This window comes from Tiliqua scincoides, chromosome 5, assembly GCF_035046505.1.
Source record: "Tiliqua scincoides isolate rTilSci1 chromosome 5, rTilSci1.hap2, whole genome shotgun sequence".
In the NCBI taxonomy this organism is placed as follows: Eukaryota; Metazoa; Chordata; class Lepidosauria; order Squamata; family Scincidae; genus Tiliqua; species Tiliqua scincoides.
The window spans coordinates 46,702,599-46,724,204 of NC_089825.1; the positions used below are offsets into that span (position 1 = coordinate 46,702,599).

The 21,606-nt window shown below is 45.3% G+C and overlaps 1 protein-coding gene and 2 pseudogenes across 2 annotated transcripts in view; 2 read left to right on the forward strand and 1 right to left on the reverse strand.

Annotated features, from left to right (window-relative positions):
* LOC136652226 (zinc finger protein 420-like) overlaps positions 1-21,606 on the forward strand; it is a 398,747-nt pseudogene that overhangs the window by 163,966 nt on the left and 213,175 nt on the right.
* Positions 1-21,606, reverse strand: part of GADL1 (glutamate decarboxylase like 1) — a 111,247-nt gene that overhangs the window by 16,760 nt on the left and 72,881 nt on the right. The gene's annotated exons all lie outside the window — the stretch shown is intronic.
* LOC136654841 (5S ribosomal RNA) lies at positions 2,788-2,901 on the forward strand (annotated as a pseudogene).

Genomic DNA, 21,606 nt, shown 5'->3' on the forward strand with positions numbered 1-21,606 from the left:
TCCATGACTCGCTGCAGTACAGAAGTGTACTCAGGACACAAGCTCTGTAGACCTGGATCTTGGTATGTTCCGTCAGCTTCTTGTTGGACCAGACTCTCTTTGTGAGTCTGGAAAACGTGGTAGCTGCTTTACCGATGCGCTTGTTTAGCTCAGTATCGAGAGAAAGAGTGTCGGAGATCGTTGAGCCAAGGTACACAAAGTCATGGACAACCTCCAGTTCATGCTCAGAGATTGTAATGCAGGGAGGTGAGTCCACATCCTGAACCATGACCTGTGTTTTCTTCAGGCTGATTGTCAGTCCAAAATCTTGGCAGGACTTGCTAAAACGATCCATGAGCTGCTGGAGATCTTTGACAGAGTGGGTAGTGACAGCTGCATCGTCGGCAAAGAGGAAGTCACACAGGCAGCCCATTTCATATGCATAAGGTAGCCATAATGTGTGGGCCAGCCCTCAGAGTCTCCATGAATATTCAAATATTAAATGCAACAAATCTGCCCTTCAATATCTGCCAATAGATGTAAATATGACTTTAATAATAATAATTAGGACTGCAATAGAATTTATTATTGAGTCAACACGAATAGGATTCAGAGGACATATGGGACTTCTGTAGGAAAGAGAGGACAACAGAGGACCTTGTGGAAACCTCCTAGTTCTCACACAAGGACTGGATGCAACGCATAACATACACAAGATTTCTCAAGTGATTTCAAGTGCAGGCATATATGCCAAATATATGTCAGAAGAGCTTCTATCTTCCACTATTTTCATCCACAGGTACTTCACCATATTGGCAGGTGATGCTCACCTGGTGATGCATGCCATGATGATTGTGTGGCACTGCTTTGCTAGCCTGGAGTGCCACCATCACTAGCACATGGTGGCAAAGTCTGGCTGCATGGCAGGCCTGGCCCTTTCAAAGGGGGACAGGTTAGGCAAAGACAGTACAAAGATCTGGAGATGGAAGCAACTGGAGGGCCTCTCCCTCATTGAACAGATCACCATGCAGCAAGCTACCCACTTCTGCACATGGAAGCCACCTCTGGTAGCAAAAACTGTACATGTGTAAAAAAAAAAAGTTGAAAAGCCCTGTTTTCGAGTTATCCTTGGAAAAGCTATGTGGATGGTTTTGATGCATTTGTTCTTTTTCACATGAATGCTATAAAATGTCAGAACAGGTCCAGATTCTCTCAGCACAGATTCAGAACCTGTGGTTTTAACTAACGGTGGGTTCCAAACTCACGGTGGAAGCCAAACCTGAGCTCCTAGATGCCACAGGAGATGCTTTCTGGCAGCAGCCAGAACCTTTTGAGGCATGTAGAGGCTACACATGGCCTCCACCTGGAGCAGTTTAAAGGGTACTCTGTTTTCAGTCTCTAAGGGCGCAATCCTAACTCCTTATGCCTGTGCTATCCAGCACTGACATAAGGGAAATGCAGCTCCAAGGTAAGGGAACAAACATTCCCTTGCTTTGAGGAGGCCTCCGTGAGTGACACCCAACTGCAGGATACAGCACATGCCACATTGGCACTGCTATGCCAGTGCTGGAAAGCACTGACATAAGGGGTTAGGATTGCGCCCTAAGCCTCAGAAAGGCTCCCCAATGCGATTGGAACAAGATTCCCATTCCATATGGAGTCCCTATAGGTTGGAACGCATAGTTTTCATTATCCATGGGGGGTCTGGGAAAGGATCCTTGCAGATATCGAGACTCCACCTGTATATCAGAATTGGTCTTCAGTTAAGAGAGATATTCATCCTAAAGGGTTCAAAACTATGTCCAGAAATATTCCTGTTTCTCTCTCTCTCACTCACTCTCTCTCTCGGCGGTAATTTAACTGAAAGGCAAAATCTGCTCACCAGATGAGCTTCCAAGCCTTTTTACGGCTCTATTGCCAATAAACAATTTTATTAAATGAGGCTATATGGCTCTCGTTAAATATTTTACAAGTATTCCAATAAAAACTTTACAATTAATGCTGCCCTTAAGCACAAGAGTAGCAACCTCTGTCATGTGAGAACATCCTAATCCAAATATTATAATTAAAAAAAGAAAAACAATAAACTTTAACCATTGATTAATTAGTGATTAGCATTTTAAGCAGAGTTAAGAGTTCTCAGGCAACACATTACTTTAGAGACTTTCAAGCTGGAGAGCCTCTCCTCTGTCTAAAATAAGCACAGGGGAATCAAGAAAACAAGCTGAGACAGCATATATCACAATGCCCTGAAAGCTAACACAGAAGGACACTTTTAGTTTTGGTTCTTTTTTACAAATCAATCTGAAGGTGAAATGTGAACTATGCTACAGCGGTATCTGCACTAAAGCCCAATCCTGATCTTTTCAGCACCGGCGGTACAAGCGTACCACTGGTGCTAGCTGTCATAAACCTGCCGTAAAGCACATTTCTGGCGCTCTGGGTGTAGGGGATGCCAGCACCAGGTCAGTGCACGTTGGCACCGAGCCCCAGCATAGGGAGGACAGCTGGCTGGAGCTCCTGCAGCACCAGCTGGAGGCAAGGCCTTTCGGAGAGGCAGGGTGTGGACCGAATGGAACAGAGGGAGGGGAGGATGGGGTCTGGGATGGGGGTAAAACCCACCAGATCCTATGCTCCATTTCAAGCTGAAAAGCCTGACATGGAGCTCCTTCAGTCTGTGCCAGCAAAACAGCACTCCTCCAGTCTGCACCATCATCATGGGCCTTCCCTGCTTTATGGGGCCAAACAGCCTAATCCTGCTCCTCTCCTTCTTTCGCTGGAGCCGGTCCACCCATGTTTTCCCTGGTGGCTAATGGCAACCCTGCACATGCCCAATCTCATCTGATCTTGGAAGCTAAGCAGGGTCAGGCCTGGTTAGTACTTGGATGGGAGACCGCCTGGGAATACTGGGTGCTGTAGGCTTATACCATAGTCTTTCGAGACTGAAGGTTGCCAACCAACCAATGGCAACCTCACTCACTTCTGCCACCTCCTCCCTGTGGCTCTCCTCACCCCCACCCCCTTGCCCAGCTTGAGGGAGCAACTCTGCGGCTGCTCCACTTGGAGGCACCTCCTGGGCAGCCAGCGCCGGGAAGCCCAGTTGCCGGCTTCTGATTCAGGGTCCAGGGGACACCCCAGAAGGCCTGGAGCTTCCCGGCATCCCCTGGGTCCAGGTGCCTGTGCTTCATGGGCAGCCACGCCTCTGCCAGCCCCCACTGCATGGGGAAGGGCAGTGGACTGCAGAGCAGTGGGCTGTGGGGGCCACATCAGGTCTGGCCCCGGAGAGAGGTGGCAGCCAGTGACCCACCATGTGCAGACAGCTCTCCCAGTAAGCCAAACCAGCAAGGGCCTGCCAGATAAGCCCCATCACCACTGTCCTGCTGCCTGCTGGTTCCTTGGCTCCCATTGCCCGGTTAGTCGGGAGTCTGCCCCTGCCCCGAGATATACATGTGTCCCATATAAACTGTTTGACCTTACAGCTACAACTCATTCTAACCAGGCCCAATGTTTAAAAGCTAGTACGAGATGCAAACTGCAGACTCTTCATTGTACTCCAACTAATCTCCCTCTGTACAAATACTGCTGTTTATAGCAAAATCAATAAAATGCTCCGGGTTTTATACAGAGCAGTTCCAAACATCCTCTCCAGCTGTGCATTTAGTGTGCTCCGCATGTCCTATTTCGATACGCTGGCAAAAGCAAAACACTCTTGAAACTAGTGGAAAGTCAACATGGAGGGAGGATGAAAACGATGACAATGGTGGAAAGAAAAATAAACTGACTTCTGACAACACCACCTCTTTGGATGGCAGATTTGCAATAATGATTAACCGGCCTTCTCATTTCAACCACTCTTCCTGTTTCAAGTGGTCCTGTTCTACTATTTTTTATTGTTTTCTAAAACATTGAAGCAATGGGTTTATTGAGACAAATACTTGTAGAATAATGTCTACTTAAAACAGTTGGATGTGACAGTTCAGTGCACCAAGCCATTGAAGTGGCTGCCACCATGCCTTTCCCCTCTGCCCTTCCCAAGTGTGTGCAAGAACATGAAAATGATTGCTTAGCTACACGGCCAGCTCTTTGCATGATTACTTGTTGGCAACCTTCAGTCTCGAAAGACTATGGTATCATGCTCTGGATGGTGGTTCTGGTGGTTCTGGCACAGCGTCTAGTGTGGCTGAGAAGGCCGATTTGGGAGTGACAATCCCTTCCACACTGGGAGCAAGTGCAGTCTGTCCCTGGTCTGTCTCCCTGGCTATGGGCCTTCCTTCTTTGCCTCTTAGCCTCAGACTGTTGGCCAAGTGTCTCTTCAAACTGGGAAAGGCCATGCTGCACAGCCTGCCTCCAAGCGGGCCGCTCAGAGGCCAGGGTTTCCCACCTGTTGAGGTCCACTCCTAAGGCCTTCAGATCCCTCTTGCAGATGTCCTTGTATCGCAGCTGTGGTCTACCTGTAGGGTGCTTTCCTTGTACGAGTTCTCCATAGAGGAGATCCTTTGGGATCTGGCCATCATCCATTCTCATGACATGACCGAGCCAACGCAGGCGTCTCTGTTACAGCAGTGCATACATGCTAGGGATTCCAGCATGTTCCAGGACTGTGTTGTTTGGAATTTTGTCCTGCCAGGTGATGCCGAGAATGCGTCGGAGGCAGCGCATGTGGAAAGCGTTCAGTTTCCTCTCCTGTTGTGAGCGAAGAGTCCATGACTTGCTGCAGTACAGAAGTGCACTCAGGACGCAAGCTCTGTAGACCTGGATCTTGGTATGTTCCGTCAGCTTCTTGTTGGACCAGACTCTCTTTGTGAGTCTGGAAAACGTGGTAGCTGCTTTACCGATGCATTTGTTTAGCTCGGTATCGAGAGAAAGAGTGTCAGAGATCGTTGAGCCAAGGTACACAAAGTCATGGACAACCTCCAGTTCATGCGCAGAGATTGTAATGCAGGGAGGTGAGTCCACATCCTGAACCATGACCTGTGTTTTCTTCAGGCTGATCATCAGTCCAAAGTCTGCCATATTTTAAGATTTCAAGTGGTTAGTCTTGTATGACCCCTCCAAAAGTCAGTGGCAATTAAGGTAAGATGTACAAGAACTCTCTTCTCTGAAAACTCAGCAACTACAGAGGCTGCAGAACCATATCAAGCATTATGCAGAAAGTTTACCCCAGTGGAACAGTAAGGGAGGCACTCATGGAAATTCCAGCGCTCATGGCGCTCATGGAAAGTCCACCCAAAATTGGGTCCTTACTACAGAGCTACAGAGCACCGGACACCTGGTTTCCCAGAACATTTGGCCTTTCTGTATAGGCTATATACAGGCTATATACAGGCTGTATAGGCTATAGCTGTCACACAGATTCCAAATGGTTCCATCCATTCTTGGTGCATTCAGGGCCACCACAGATAATGGGAACTACAGTTCCCATTATATCTATTGGATACAGTATATGGAAAGTAGAATTATTTTAATGAAATACTAAATAGAACATTTAAAATTACAGAGATAGACTAATGAAAAAGGAGATGGAATGACATGCAGACTACATTTGCAAACCTCAGTAAATTCAACAACCTAATAATAATAGTATTAAAAACTGTAGGTGTATATTTAATAAATCAGCAGTTCTCAAACTTTCTTTGTTCACCGTGCCCTTCAATTGTTTCAGAGTGTTCCTACACAGCGGTATATCTAGGGAAAATGGTGCCTTAGGCAAGCACTGAAATTGTACCCCTGTCCTAACAGAGAAGGGAAGATCATTGGGTGGGAAGCCAGCCTGTCTATCCCACCAAGTGAATTTATTCAGCATTGCAAACCTTCTGCTTCAGGTATATGAAACACCTGGAATTTTTTTTTGCAAGCATTTACCTCTTTTTGGAGGTCCCCTGAAACTGGTGCAAAAATGCACCATTGGCAGAGATGTGAAAATTCACCATCAGTAGAATATAGTTAAGTTCCCACCTGGCGCACCCCCAGCAAGTGGCACCCTGGACATATGTCCCCTCTTGCCACAACCTAGATATGCCACTGTCCCTACAGTTCCGCTGCTGTCTTAGAGACATCCAGCTGGAGCTTCCATAAAAATATTTTATGGTGTGCATAGTGTCCCTGTGAGTTTGCTGCAGTGATCTGGGGTGCCAAGCACACAGTTTGGGAATTGCTGTAATAAAGTTTATTTATATGAATTCCAATCTTCTCTCTACCCAGTACAATTTCATGAAAACTCTGAAAGGTGAAGGAAAGATATGGGTTTCTTCCATTTGTAATCACTAAGGAGACTTCACATCTTTCAACTGATTTTTCAAACAAGCAGGACATGGGCAACTGAACTGTACACACACACTTATAGAGTCCCCTATACAGATTCAGATGCTGAATTAAGAGAAGGTCAGTCATAAGATCTATTGGCCTGATATCCTGAAGGCCAATATTCATTTGAAAAACTACAAATCTCTGGGTTTTGGCTCTTTAACAGAGCCACCCACCCCCTTGCCCAGCTTGAGGGAGCAACTCTGCGGCTGCTCCACTTGGAGGCACCTCCTGGGCAGCCAGCGCCGGGAAGCCCAGTTGCCGGCTTCTGATTCAGGGTCCACGGGACACCCCAGAAGGCCTGGAGCTTCCCGGCATCCCCTGGGTCCAGGTGCCTGTGCTTCATGGGCAGCCACGCCTCTGCCAGCCCCCACTGCATGGGGAAGGGCAGTGGACTGCAGAGCAGTGGGCTGTGGGGGCCACATCAGGTCTGGCCCCGGAGAGAGGTGGCAGCCAGTGACCCACCATGTGCAGACAGCTCTCCCAGTAAGCCAAACCAGCAAGGGCCTGCCAGATAAGCCCCATCACCACTGTCCTGCTGCCTGCTGGTTCCTTGGCTCCCATTGCCCGGTTAGTCGGGAGTCTGCCCCTGCCCCGAGATATACATGTGTCCCATATAAACTGTTTGACCTTACAGCTACAACTCATTCTAACCAGGCCCAATGTTTAAAAGCTAGTACGAGATGCAAACTGCAGACTCTTCATTGTACTCCAACTAATCTCCCTCTGTACAAATACTGCTGTTTATAGCAAAATCAATAAAATGCTCCGGGTTTTATACAGAGCAGTTCCAAACATCCTCTCCAGCTGTGCATTTAGTGTGCTCCGCATGTCCTATTTCGATACGCTGGCAAAAGCAAAACACTCTTGAAACTAGTGGAAAGTCAACATGGAGGGAGGATGAAAACGATGACAATGGTGGAAAGAAAAATAAACTGACTTCTGACAACACCACCTCTTTGGATGGCAGATTTGCAATAATGATTAACCGGCCTTCTCATTTCAACCACTCTTCCTGTTTCAAGTGGTCCTGTTCTACTATTTTTTATTGTTTTCTAAAACATTGAAGCAATGGGTTTATTGAGACAAATACTTGTAGAATAATGTCTACTTAAAACAGTTGGATGTGACAGTTCAGTGCACCAAGCCATTGAAGTGGCTGCCACCATGCCTTTCCCCTCTGCCCTTCCCAAGTGTGTGCAAGAACATGAAAATGATTGCTTAGCTACACGGCCAGCTCTTTGCATGATTACTTGTTGGCAACCTTCAGTCTCGAAAGACTATGGTATCATGCTCTGGATGGTGGTTCTGGTGGTTCTGGCACAGCGTCTAGTGTGGCTGAGAAGGCCGATTTGGGAGTGACAATCCCTTCCACACTGGGAGCAAGTGCAGTCTGTCCCTGGTCTGTCTCCCTGGCTATGGGCCTTCCTTCTTTGCCTCTTAGCCTCAGACTGTTGGCCAAGTGTCTCTTCAAACTGGGAAAGGCCATGCTGCACAGCCTGCCTCCAAGCGGGCCGCTCAGAGGCCAGGGTTTCCCACCTGTTGAGGTCCACTCCTAAGGCCTTCAGATCCCTCTTGCAGATGTCCTTGTATCGCAGCTGTGGTCTACCTGTAGGGTGCTTTCCTTGTACGAGTTCTCCATAGAGGAGATCCTTTGGGATCTGGCCATCATCCATTCTCATGACATGACCGAGCCAACGCAGGCGTCTCTGTTACAGCAGTGCATACATGCTAGGGATTCCAGCATGTTCCAGGACTGTGTTGTTTGGAATTTTGTCCTGCCAGGTGATGCCGAGAATGCGTCGGAGGCAGCGCATGTGGAAAGCGTTCAGTTTCCTCTCCTGTTGTGAGCGAAGAGTCCATGACTTGCTGCAGTACAGAAGTGCACTCAGGACGCAAGCTCTGTAGACCTGGATCTTGGTATGTTCCGTCAGCTTCTTGTTGGACCAGACTCTCTTTGTGAGTCTGGAAAACGTGGTAGCTGCTTTACCGATGCATTTGTTTAGCTCGGTATCGAGAGAAAGAGTGTCAGAGATCGTTGAGCCAAGGTACACAAAGTCATGGACAACCTCCAGTTCATGCGCAGAGATTGTAATGCAGGGAGGTGAGTCCACATCCTGAACCATGACCTGTGTTTTCTTCAGGCTGATCATCAGTCCAAAGTCTGCCATATTTTAAGATTTCAAGTGGTTAGTCTTGTATGACCCCTCCAAAAGTCAGTGGCAATTAAGGTAAGATGTACAAGAACTCTCTTCTCTGAAAACTCAGCAACTACAGAGGCTGCAGAACCATATCAAGCATTATGCAGAAAGTTTACCCCAGTGGAACAGTAAGGGAGGCACTCATGGAAATTCCAGCGCTCATGGCGCTCATGGAAAGTCCACCCAAAATTGGGTCCTTACTACAGAGCTACAGAGCACCGGACACCTGGTTTCCCAGAACATTTGGCCTTTCTGTATAGGCTATATACAGGCTATATACAGGCTGTATAGGCTATAGCTGTCACACAGATTCCAAATGGTTCCATCCATTCTTGGTGCATTCAGGGCCACCACAGATAATGGGAACTACAGTTCCCATTATATCTATTGGATACAGTATATGGAAAGTAGAATTATTTTAATGAAATACTAAATAGAACATTTAAAATTACAGAGATAGACTAATGAAAAAGGAGATGGAATGACATGCAGACTACATTTGCAAACCTCAGTAAATTCAACAACCTAATAATAATAGTATTAAAAACTGTAGGTGTATATTTAATAAATCAGCAGTTCTCAAACTTTCTTTGTTCACCGTGCCCTTCAATTGTTTCAGAGTGTTCCTACACAGCGGTATATCTAGGGAAAATGGTGCCTTAGGCAAGCACTGAAATTGTACCCCTGTCCTAACAGAGAAGGGAAGATCATTGGGTGGGAAGCCAGCCTGTCTATCCCACCAAGTGAATTTATTCAGCATTGCAAACCTTCTGCTTCAGGTATATGAAACACCTGGAATTTTTTTTTGCAAGCATTTACCTCTTTTTGGAGGTCCCCTGAAACTGGTGCAAAAATGCACCATTGGCAGAGATGTGAAAATTCACCATCAGTAGAATATAGTTAAGTTCCCACCTGGCGCACCCCCAGCAAGTGGCACCCTGGACATATGTCCCCTCTTGCCACAACCTAGATATGCCACTGTCCCTACAGTTCCGCTGCTGTCTTAGAGACATCCAGCTGGAGCTTCCATAAAAATATTTTATGGTGTGCATAGTGTCCCTGTGAGTTTGCTGCAGTGATCTGGGGTGCCAAGCACACAGTTTGGGAATTGCTGTAATAAAGTTTATTTATATGAATTCCAATCTTCTCTCTACCCAGTACAATTTCATGAAAACTCTGAAAGGTGAAGGAAAGATATGGGTTTCTTCCATTTGTAATCACTAAGGAGACTTCACATCTTTCAACTGATTTTTCAAACAAGCAGGACATGGGCAACTGAACTGTACACACACACTTATAGAGTCCCCTATACAGATTCAGATGCTGAATTAAGAGAAGGTCAGTCATAAGATCTATTGGCCTGATATCCTGAAGGCCAATATTCATTTGAAAAACTACAAATCTCTGGGTTTTGGCTCTTTAACAGAGCCACCCACCCCCTTGCCCAGCTTGAGGGAGCAACTCTGCGGCTGCTCCACTTGGAGGCACCTCCTGGGCAGCCAGCGCCGGGAAGCCCAGTTGCCGGCTTCTGATTCAGGGTCCACGGGACACCCCAGAAGGCCTGGAGCTTCCCGGCATCCCCTGGGTCCAGGTGCCTGTGCTTCATGGGCAGCCACGCCTCTGCCAGCCCCCACTGCATGGGGAAGGGCAGTGGACTGCAGAGCAGTGGGCTGTGGGGGCCACATCAGGTCTGGCCCCGGAGAGAGGTGGCAGCCAGTGACCCACCATGTGCAGACAGCTCTCCCAGTAAGCCAAACCAGCAAGGGCCTGCCAGATAAGCCCCATCACCACTGTCCTGCTGCCTGCTGGTTCCTTGGCTCCCATTGCCCGGTTAGTCGGGAGTCTGCCCCTGCCCCGAGATATACATGTGTCCCATATAAACTGTTTGACCTTACAGCTACAACTCATTCTAACCAGGCCCAATGTTTAAAAGCTAGTACGAGATGCAAACTGCAGACTCTTCATTGTACTCCAACTAATCTCCCTCTGTACAAATACTGCTGTTTATAGCAAAATCAATAAAATGCTCCGGGTTTTATACAGAGCAGTTCCAAACATCCTCTCCAGCTGTGCATTTAGTGTGCTCCGCATGTCCTATTTCGATACGCTGGCAAAAGCAAAACACTCTTGAAACTAGTGGAAAGTCAACATGGAGGGAGGATGAAAACGATGACAATGGTGGAAAGAAAAATAAACTGACTTCTGACAACACCACCTCTTTGGATGGCAGATTTGCAATAATGATTAACCGGCCTTCTCATTTCAACCACTCTTCCTGTTTCAAGTGGTCCTGTTCTACTATTTTTTATTGTTTTCTAAAACATTGAAGCAATGGGTTTATTGAGACAAATACTTGTAGAATAATGTCTACTTAAAACAGTTGGATGTGACAGTTCAGTGCACCAAGCCATTGAAGTGGCTGCCACCATGCCTTTCCCCTCTGCCCTTCCCAAGTGTGTGCAAGAACATGAAAATGATTGCTTAGCTACACGGCCAGCTCTTTGCATGATTACTTGTTGGCAACCTTCAGTCTCGAAAGACTATGGTATCATGCTCTGGATGGTGGTTCTGGTGGTTCTGGCACAGCGTCTAGTGTGGCTGAGAAGGCCGATTTGGGAGTGACAATCCCTTCCACACTGGGAGCAAGTGCAGTCTGTCCCTGGTCTGTCTCCCTGGCTATGGGCCTTCCTTCTTTGCCTCTTAGCCTCAGACTGTTGGCCAAGTGTCTCTTCAAACTGGGAAAGGCCATGCTGCACAGCCTGCCTCCAAGCGGGCCGCTCAGAGGCCAGGGTTTCCCACCTGTTGAGGTCCACTCCTAAGGCCTTCAGATCCCTCTTGCAGATGTCCTTGTATCGCAGCTGTGGTCTACCTGTAGGGTGCTTTCCTTGTACGAGTTCTCCATAGAGGAGATCCTTTGGGATCTGGCCATCATCCATTCTCATGACATGACCGAGCCAACGCAGGCGTCTCTGTTACAGCAGTGCATACATGCTAGGGATTCCAGCATGTTCCAGGACTGTGTTGTTTGGAATTTTGTCCTGCCAGGTGATGCCGAGAATGCGTCGGAGGCAGCGCATGTGGAAAGCGTTCAGTTTCCTCTCCTGTTGTGAGCGAAGAGTCCATGACTTGCTGCAGTACAGAAGTGCACTCAGGACGCAAGCTCTGTAGACCTGGATCTTGGTATGTTCCGTCAGCTTCTTGTTGGACCAGACTCTCTTTGTGAGTCTGGAAAACGTGGTAGCTGCTTTACCGATGCATTTGTTTAGCTCGGTATCGAGAGAAAGAGTGTCAGAGATCGTTGAGCCAAGGTACACAAAGTCATGGACAACCTCCAGTTCATGCGCAGAGATTGTAATGCAGGGAGGTGAGTCCACATCCTGAACCATGACCTGTGTTTTCTTCAGGCTGATCATCAGTCCAAAGTCTGCCATATTTTAAGATTTCAAGTGGTTAGTCTTGTATGACCCCTCCAAAAGTCAGTGGCAATTAAGGTAAGATGTACAAGAACTCTCTTCTCTGAAAACTCAGCAACTACAGAGGCTGCAGAACCATATCAAGCATTATGCAGAAAGTTTACCCCAGTGGAACAGTAAGGGAGGCACTCATGGAAATTCCAGCGCTCATGGCGCTCATGGAAAGTCCACCCAAAATTGGGTCCTTACTACAGAGCTACAGAGCACCGGACACCTGGTTTCCCAGAACATTTGGCCTTTCTGTATAGGCTATATACAGGCTATATACAGGCTGTATAGGCTATAGCTGTCACACAGATTCCAAATGGTTCCATCCATTCTTGGTGCATTCAGGGCCACCACAGATAATGGGAACTACAGTTCCCATTATATCTATTGGATACAGTATATGGAAAGTAGAATTATTTTAATGAAATACTAAATAGAACATTTAAAATTACAGAGATAGACTAATGAAAAAGGAGATGGAATGACATGCAGACTACATTTGCAAACCTCAGTAAATTCAACAACCTAATAATAATAGTATTAAAAACTGTAGGTGTATATTTAATAAATCAGCAGTTCTCAAACTTTCTTTGTTCACCGTGCCCTTCAATTGTTTCAGAGTGTTCCTACACAGCGGTATATCTAGGGAAAATGGTGCCTTAGGCAAGCACTGAAATTGTACCCCTGTCCTAACAGAGAAGGGAAGATCATTGGGTGGGAAGCCAGCCTGTCTATCCCACCAAGTGAATTTATTCAGCATTGCAAACCTTCTGCTTCAGGTATATGAAACACCTGGAATTTTTTTTTGCAAGCATTTACCTCTTTTTGGAGGTCCCCTGAAACTGGTGCAAAAATGCACCATTGGCAGAGATGTGAAAATTCACCATCAGTAGAATATAGTTAAGTTCCCACCTGGCGCACCCCCAGCAAGTGGCACCCTGGACATATGTCCCCTCTTGCCACAACCTAGATATGCCACTGTCCCTACAGTTCCGCTGCTGTCTTAGAGACATCCAGCTGGAGCTTCCATAAAAATATTTTATGGTGTGCATAGTGTCCCTGTGAGTTTGCTGCAGTGATCTGGGGTGCCAAGCACACAGTTTGGGAATTGCTGTAATAAAGTTTATTTATATGAATTCCAATCTTCTCTCTACCCAGTACAATTTCATGAAAACTCTGAAAGGTGAAGGAAAGATATGGGTTTCTTCCATTTGTAATCACTAAGGAGACTTCACATCTTTCAACTGATTTTTCAAACAAGCAGGACATGGGCAACTGAACTGTACACACACACTTATAGAGTCCCCTATACAGATTCAGATGCTGAATTAAGAGAAGGTCAGTCATAAGATCTATTGGCCTGATATCCTGAAGGCCAATATTCATTTGAAAAACTACAAATCTCTGGGTTTTGGCTCTTTAACAGATGTTAATCCTTCTATTATTCAATCCATTTTATTAATGCTAATTAAATCCAATGCTCTTGTGAGCCATGTGCCAATATTCATTACCAGAACATGAGGTACAATTACTGCATTTCTGATAATTAAATGTAATAATATTCACTGTATCAAAACGTAAAGGGGATGTCTTTTAAAAAAAAAAGCAATAGCCTGATTTCTTCCATTTGTTCATTCTTTGTGTCCAGCTTGCTCCTATTCTTCCTTCAACTAGAATACAGCATTAACTGGAAAATTAACTTGCTCAGACTTTGCATATAGAAGATCCTAGGTTCAATTTTTGACAAGTTATGGAAGATGCACAAGAAATGAGAGAGAGAGAGAGAGAGAGAGAGAGAGAGAGAGAGAACGCCAAGACTCAGAAGAAGAGATAGGAAACTGTGTAGGTTATAGAAATGTTGTTTCTGTCCCCTTTTCCTTTCATGCATGCTGATTTTATGCTTTCAAATCTTCACTCCTAATGCTGAGAATTAGAAACGTATGGAAAATAAAGAATGAATTACAGAGAGCCTAGACCTCTCTGTAATCTGAAAGGGATACAAAGTTGCATGCATGCATAACTAGATTGCAAAAATATTAAATAAGTTCTCTCCTTCTCTTTTTGCTGCAACACAGACTTCTATTCCTCTGGTCCCTGGACGCATACTGAATGGCTGTATTAGTCTGTGACAATTCCTATATACACTTTCAGTTTTACATGGCTGCTGTGTTATTACTTTTATGGAAATACCTGGTAGTAAGAAGCATTATTCCTTTACACCATCAGATGCATTCCAAACTGAATTACAATGACAGCATATTAATCTTATCATCTGCTGCTCAGCAGTCTGGACTCCTACACTCCCAGCAAGCAGCAGCTAATATAAAATCCCCAGTCACTTTGCCCTATCTTCACAAAATTTTATTTTTAACTACGTATGAACTCAAAGTTGACAGAAGTCAGCTGTCCAAATCAAAATATTCTGAAGAGTTGGCTTGTGTAACTCTGTATAAGGCTTGTGTAACTTTGTATGACTAAGGGCACAATCCTGAACAACTTTCCAACAATGGGGTAAGGGCAATGCAGCTTCGAAGTAAGGGAACAAACATTCCCTGACCTTAAGGAGGCCTCCAAGGCTGCCAGCCAACTGCAGGATGCAGCACACACCCCATTGGCATGGCTGCACTGGTGCTGGAAAGTTGGTTAGGATTTGGGCCCAATTCTGATGGAGGAACTATGCTTACATAACCCCAATCTATGTATGTCCACTCAGAAGTAAATCCTATAGAAGTAAGTTATAGTCAATGGGGCTTACTCCCAGGTAAAAGAGGATAGGATTATTAGCAGTTGTACTATGACCATTAACTAGGATTTTGCTGCTGGGATCTTATTGCTACTAGTGAATAAAAATGCAGGATAGAAGGAGAGGCAAGGGAACCTCTAAGCCCCATCTGTTCTTCAGGAACTAGGATTCCTTATGGTTATTAGTGTATTGGCTTAAAAGCATGTTTCCACAGTCATTACATTGGGCATAGGCTGGTGTCCTAATATTAGGTGTAAAGCAGCCTGCACCTCTCTGTAATCTGAAAGGGATACAAAGTTGCATGTGTGCATAACTTCAGATATGTCCTCATGTAATAGGTCCGATTATTTTAGATTTTCACACAGTTTTTGATCAGTTTGTTTTATCCAGACATCAAGTCCTTCCCAAGGACCTGGGATGCCTGACTTTTATCATATTTTGATGTTCTAAATATTGTTGCATAATGTAAGCTGTTGTTCCCAGTAAAGTTGGTTTTTGTAGTTGATCTATGGTAATTTCTGAGGCCCCAGCGCACTGAAGACACCAATCACCACTCCCATTACTCCTGTGGTTGTTGGGGTTGTTGTTACTTTCACTATTGCCTCTGCCCTCCATTATCCTTGACAGTAGCATCCATTTCTAACTCTGTTCTAGCCCCTATTTCCATGGCTTGTACGACAGTCATCGTGTGATTTTGTTGTGCTAGTAAGAACAAAATAATGATTGCATTTAATGCGCTGGTGTTCATTATGAGAATACCACCATTTTTTTTTAAATGTTGCCACATCTCAAAAAGGATCTGGTGAAACTGGAAAAGGTGTAGAAGACAGCAACTGAAATGATTAGCAGCCTGGGGCATCTCTCTTTCAAGGAAAGGTTCCAGGATTTGAAACTCTTCAGCCTAGAAAGATGGTGCCTGAGGGATACATGACTGAAACATATGAAATTATGCATGAGATGGATAGAGTGGATTCAGAGAAGTTCTTTTCCCTCTTGCACAATACCAGAACCAGGGTGCATAAAATTTACTGGTGGGAGAGTCAGAACAGACAAAAGGAAATACTTCTTCACCCACTGTATAATAAATCTGTGGAACTCCTTGCCACAGGAAATTGTGATGGCACTTGGCCTAGATGTCTTTAAAAGGGGATTGGGAAGATTTATAGTGCAAAAGTTCATCATAGTTTACAAGCCATAGTGACTATACGCAGTCTCTGAGTTTTTGTTACATTTCAAGTGGACTTGATTGTAAAAAAGCTAAAAAATGACTAAAAAAATGTCTTATTTTTCTGCCATATCCTCCAGGAATGTCTTTCATTTTCCATAGAAGCATATATTTTCCAGTTGTATTTTATCCCAGGGTTATCTTGTATATTTTCCTTTGCAAATTAACAATACCTTTGGCTACTACTACTTCTTATTAATGCAATCATTTGAACATTGATTTAACTCAAACAGCATTCAAAGCGCTGAAATTAACACTTTGGAGCACCAAAGATCTCCGGTGAAATACTGTGATATGAACTATACCTTTATTTATCCATTATCACCTTTGATCATCTGTTTCAGTACAAATTTCTCTTTCCTTGAAACCTAGTACTTAGCAAGATGGTTAGATTCTTATGGTAAAGGCAGAAGTGTGCTTTTTACAGATGCTGTACAGTTCAGGAATAACCAAAGTTCTGGAAGCTAAAACAGGTGCATACAAAGATATTTATAAAGCTAAGAGCCTGAGGGCCCAAACCTATTCAACTTTGCAACATCGATGCAGCTGCAATACAGCCCCTAGGCAATGGAATAAATGTTCCCTTACCTTATGGAGGCTTCTATAACTACCCTCCCACCACAGGATGCAGTGCACACCCCATTGACACGGCTAACCGCGGTTGGAAAGCTGGATAGGCCCACAGTCCCCAAGGCTGCCTCTACTCTCTATAGCTTTGGCTACAGATGCTGCAATCACCACCTAGTTTCACACCTAGTTTCACCACCTAGTTTCTCAACCCTAGTTGTGTTGCTTTCTAAGAAGAGCGTAGTAGATCAGGGTCAAGAGACATCTAGTTCAGTATCCAGTTTCCTCAGAAGTCCACACTCAGGAGCTATGAGCATATCCCTCTCCTGCCACTGCTTGCCTGCAACTGGTATTCAGAGGCATTAATACATATGGCTATTTGCTGGTAGCCATCATGACTGCAGTACTAGCCACTGACAGAACTTGACCTCCATGAATCTGTCCCATCTCCAAATTCCACAGATTAATTTTGCGCTGCATGAGAAAAGTACCATGGGCACTCTATATCTTCCGATCCGGAGCTCACAGATTTTATCATCCACAGATTCCAAACCCATGGATGGACCCACTGAAGATCTCCCAGAACCTTGCTCTGATTGTGTCTAAGCTGCTTTCTGAGGCCCGCAGAGGCCGCATGTGGCCTCTGCGGGCCTCAGAAGGGCTCTAGACACAACTGGAATCTCGTTCTCATTACATTGGAAGCTTCCAGGTAGCCCAAATCTACGGGTTCCAAAATATGTGGATTTCAGTATCTGCAGGGATTCGGGGAACAGAACTCCCATGGATGACAAGGATGCCCTGTACTTCCTTTTGTCCATTCCGGATCTTCTACCAACAACACTGGTGTTTTGTTTCATTGCACAAACCCTGGCTCTATCATTGTGAGAGGGGAAGAACAATTTATCTCTATCTACTTCCTCTTCACCACACATAATTTTATAAACCTCTATCATGTCTCCCATTACCTTTTTTCTAAACTAAAAGGCCCCAATCATTGTAGCCTTTCCTTAAGCCTTTCCAAGACTCTGATCATTCGGGTTTATCTCCTCTGTACTTTACATTTGGGTTTATCTCTTCTGCACCATCAGCTCCACAGTATCTCTTTTTCTCCTTCCAAATGTCCTTGCTCCTAGACTCTGACTGAGAAAGAATAGGGTAAAAGAACAAAATGAACCAGCCATGAGCAGCACGTAGCTTCCAAGACACAGTTTGGCTACAGTTTGCTATGGATTAATTCTTTCATTGTAAAATACTAATCTAATTTTATTCTGCAGTTATGGGCCACTTTATGGTTGGCTGGTAATGAGAGGAGGAGAAACATTTCCTGTATGCTACAGAATAAATAATACGATAATTACAGTAACAATAGCATATAACGATTTAACGGTTCAGCATCACTCAAAACCTGCCCTTTCTAGCTTAATCTCCGAAAGGATTCTGGAAAAAAGATTAATCTTTCTGGGAGTGGAAAGAGAAGTTTAAATGCTTGGCAAGAGAGGAAGTCAATATTATGTTTTCATTTTCAGGCTATGTGGATGGTGATTGAGGGAAGGGGAACCGCATTTGTGTTGCTTTTGATCTCCATCTAGCGAGTAAATTAAGGAACTGCACAAACACTGAGATATCAGAACTTATTGTCATGCACACAAGAAGACTGAAAGTACTTCTCAACACACTAGATCCCCTAGAATAGTGATTGTCAATCTGTTTTAGCTCACGGTACACTGGAAAAACATTAAAATTGTACTGCCACACCATCTTTTTTTTGGACAGATGACGACACACTCCACTGCAGTTAGCCTGTGTCCCCCAAGTTAGCCTACGTACTTATACAGGATACTGTGTGTGGGAAACCGGACACGTATTTTTCAGGAACTTTGTCTCTTGCTGGATTGTTCTGTTCTGTGCCTAACCTGTACTGTCTTCCTATTCAAATCAAAGGGACAAAGACAACTGCAGCATATCACTACATTTAAAATCTGGAACAAGAAATAAGGAAACTCCAGAACACCACTGTAAAGTCATCTTGAAAAGAGACCATTTTAACATGCAAGCTGGAAAGTTCACGCAAGGCATCCTAACACACAAGTGAGAAATTACTCCCTTAGAACCCAATCCAGAACTCGGCACACCCGCTCACCACCAGCGTGCACCGTCGCAAACATGCCACAAACATGCACTGTTGCAAACGTGTCGCAAATGTGCCCTAGAGCTCATGTTCCGCTGGTGGTAGCCCAGCACTGGTCAGCACTGGGCTACCGCCGGGTGAGCACCGGAGCTCCGCCGCTCAGTGGTTGTGCAGACCGCCGAGGAGTAGTGAGGCAGGGGGAGGCATGGGGGGAGGCGGGGAGTAGGTGTTCCAGGGCGCAGGGAGGCGGAGGGGGCAGGGAGGGGGTGGGGCGGGAGGGAGGAAGGACTGGTGGAGGAAAGCTCCATCAGATTCAGAACTTCCATGTCAGACTCACCGCCTAACATGGAGGCTCTTGATTTTCCACCAAACTTTGGGTGGGTGAAGAATTGAGTAGCCCCACTGCAGGGCTCACTCAGGGGTCAGGGCAGTTCAGGGGTGTTGTGACACCAGGGGAAGCCCATAAGAACATAAGAACAGCCCCACTGGATCAGGCCATAGGCCCATCTAGTCCAGCTTCCTGTATCTCACAGCGGCCCACCAAATGCCCCAGGGAGCACACCAGATAACAAGAGACCTCATCCTGGTGCCCTCCCTTGCATCTGAGCCCAGAGGAGCAGCAGGCAGGAGTTCAGCTCTGGCTGGCCTTGCTTTGCTTCTCCCAACAGCTTCTCCTGCAGGGCGATCCTTTGCTAGCATGTGACTCAAAGCCTGTAATCTACAAAGTCAGTACAACTACAGATCAGAAAAATTCCCCTCACTTCCTCCTTCCCTTCGGGCTAATCCATTACACAGAAGGAATGGCACACAATACTGCATAAGTACCTCATTAATGTCTTCAAAAATAGTAGCACAATTCGGATTCTTTTCCCCCTTTCAATCAGGCTTCGGGACAAGCTGCATCTCTTCCTTACAATCACCTTTCCCTAAGTTTGAGCCCCCCAACTTATCTGAGGATCATGGAACATTCCGTGATTTTTGGCTGAAAACCTGCCCTTGCCTTATCTGTGATATAGTCTTATAGGCGAGAATCTACAGTACATCAGTAGGTCATTTTAAAATGTATTTTCCCCCATCCTGTCAATCTTTGCCATTAAAATCTTTGTCGTACACATATAAATGCAAAACATTACCAAATACAATTTACTAATGCCCCTTACTTTCTTACAGCACACGCCTATGCATGTCTACTCAGAAGTAGTAGAATTTCCATATAAAGTTTCACTTAAGGAAAGAGAATGGATTTTGTCTACAAGAGGACAAAAAAAATTCAAACAAGCTGCAAGGTATTCCCTGGTAGTATCTTAGCTCCTCCGGAAAATAGACAAGCCTACAAATACACCAGGGGAAAAAATATGCAGATGTTTTTAAAAAAAAAAAAAAACTGGAGCAGGCAAACAATTTTTTTTATTCATCAGATTTGCATGATTGCACTAAGAAGACGTTAAGAGGTACACTAATTAGAAACTTGAATACATTTCTGTTGTACTGGTGCCCTCCAATGGTATATTCATTCACTGCTAGCCAAGAATGTAGGGAAATGTTAGCAAAAAGGTGTGCATACACACGTATGTCTTGTGAGATTCACAGGAATCCTTCACACAGCATAAACTCTATCTCCACGATCTCAGTTTTAGAAGCATTCTGAAACCAAAATATTGCAGTCTGAATTCCAAAACTTCTCCATAATCATTTCATGCATTCTGCTTGAAGGTCTGAACAACCTAGCAGATTTTTTTTTTTTTAAAGAACCAAATTCACCTTTGATTACCTTTCTTTCTTACATCCTCCTATAGATTTAGCAGCTGCAGTATGAGCCGAGATTGCACTGCAGTAGTTCACAACATCCTATGGTCAGAAAGCATTGCAGAGTTTGACATCTTCCCCCTACTTCTTCCATATAAAAAGTGGGAGTATGTTGTTTTAGCCCCTGCCTGTTTCAGCACCAGAAGTTGAGGCCCACTTTGGGGATTCTTAGAGTGAAACATAAATGTCTGCCACTAGCTACATGCCAAAAGAGCAACTTGGGTGATATCCACTTACAGAAATACAGAAAATAGTTGAGCCAATCAACCACAGCATACAAGTCTGTGCGAAGTTGACTTGTCTGTAATGGGCTCTACTCCACAAAACCATTATTTAATGAGAATGTGGAGAATGAGGCATTCACACGAATACAGAATCACATGTCCAGCTGGTTTAAGTTTGGAAATGAAGAAAAAAAACTATTTATTGTGAATTTTTTTGTAATCCAATTCCACCAAGAGAAAAGTCTAGCATCATTATCATTTATGAGAGAATGATTTGGACCATGGCAGACAAATGAGCAACTTCATAAAAGATTCAAAACTGTCCAAGCAGGTCCTGTTTCAGTACAATAGGAAGGCAAGATTACATTTCATGCCATTAGCCTAATCCAATTGTAGTCTAATTAGAAAAAAAAACAATGGGTTCTTATACATGCCCCCCAAAGTAAGATCAGTTAAATTAGCCTTCCGCTTCTCTCTTATATGACTCGAGGCAAATCACTAAGGGAAAAGCACCAAAAGACAATTAACTGCCCAGTCCTAAGTGGCAGCCCAATCCTGAGCTGCCCGGGGAGCCCCCACTCAGTGGCACCACGAGGGCTGCCGCCGAATCCAGCACCTCCCGCGCTACTGTGGGAGGCACCTCAGGAGTAGGGGACGTTCGTCCCCTTCCCCCGGGTAAGAGAGGCAGCCCTGCAACGGGGCTACTCTCTTTAGTGGCACCCAAAGGGCGCAGCTAAAGTAAAGGTGCTCGTGTACGGCACGTAGCCTCCACGAGCGCCTAGGATCCTGCAGAGCGGAGCTCCGCGGGTCCTCCTCCTGCCCGCTCCTGGGCACGCCTCTGGCACACTCCCTTCCCCACATCAGGCTGGTCTCCCCGTACCCTGGAATGCCCCTGTCCCCGCCCCATTCCCCGTTCCGCAGCCCGGCGGTCACAGGCACTGCCAAGCTGCAGAACGTGGATGCCCGCCG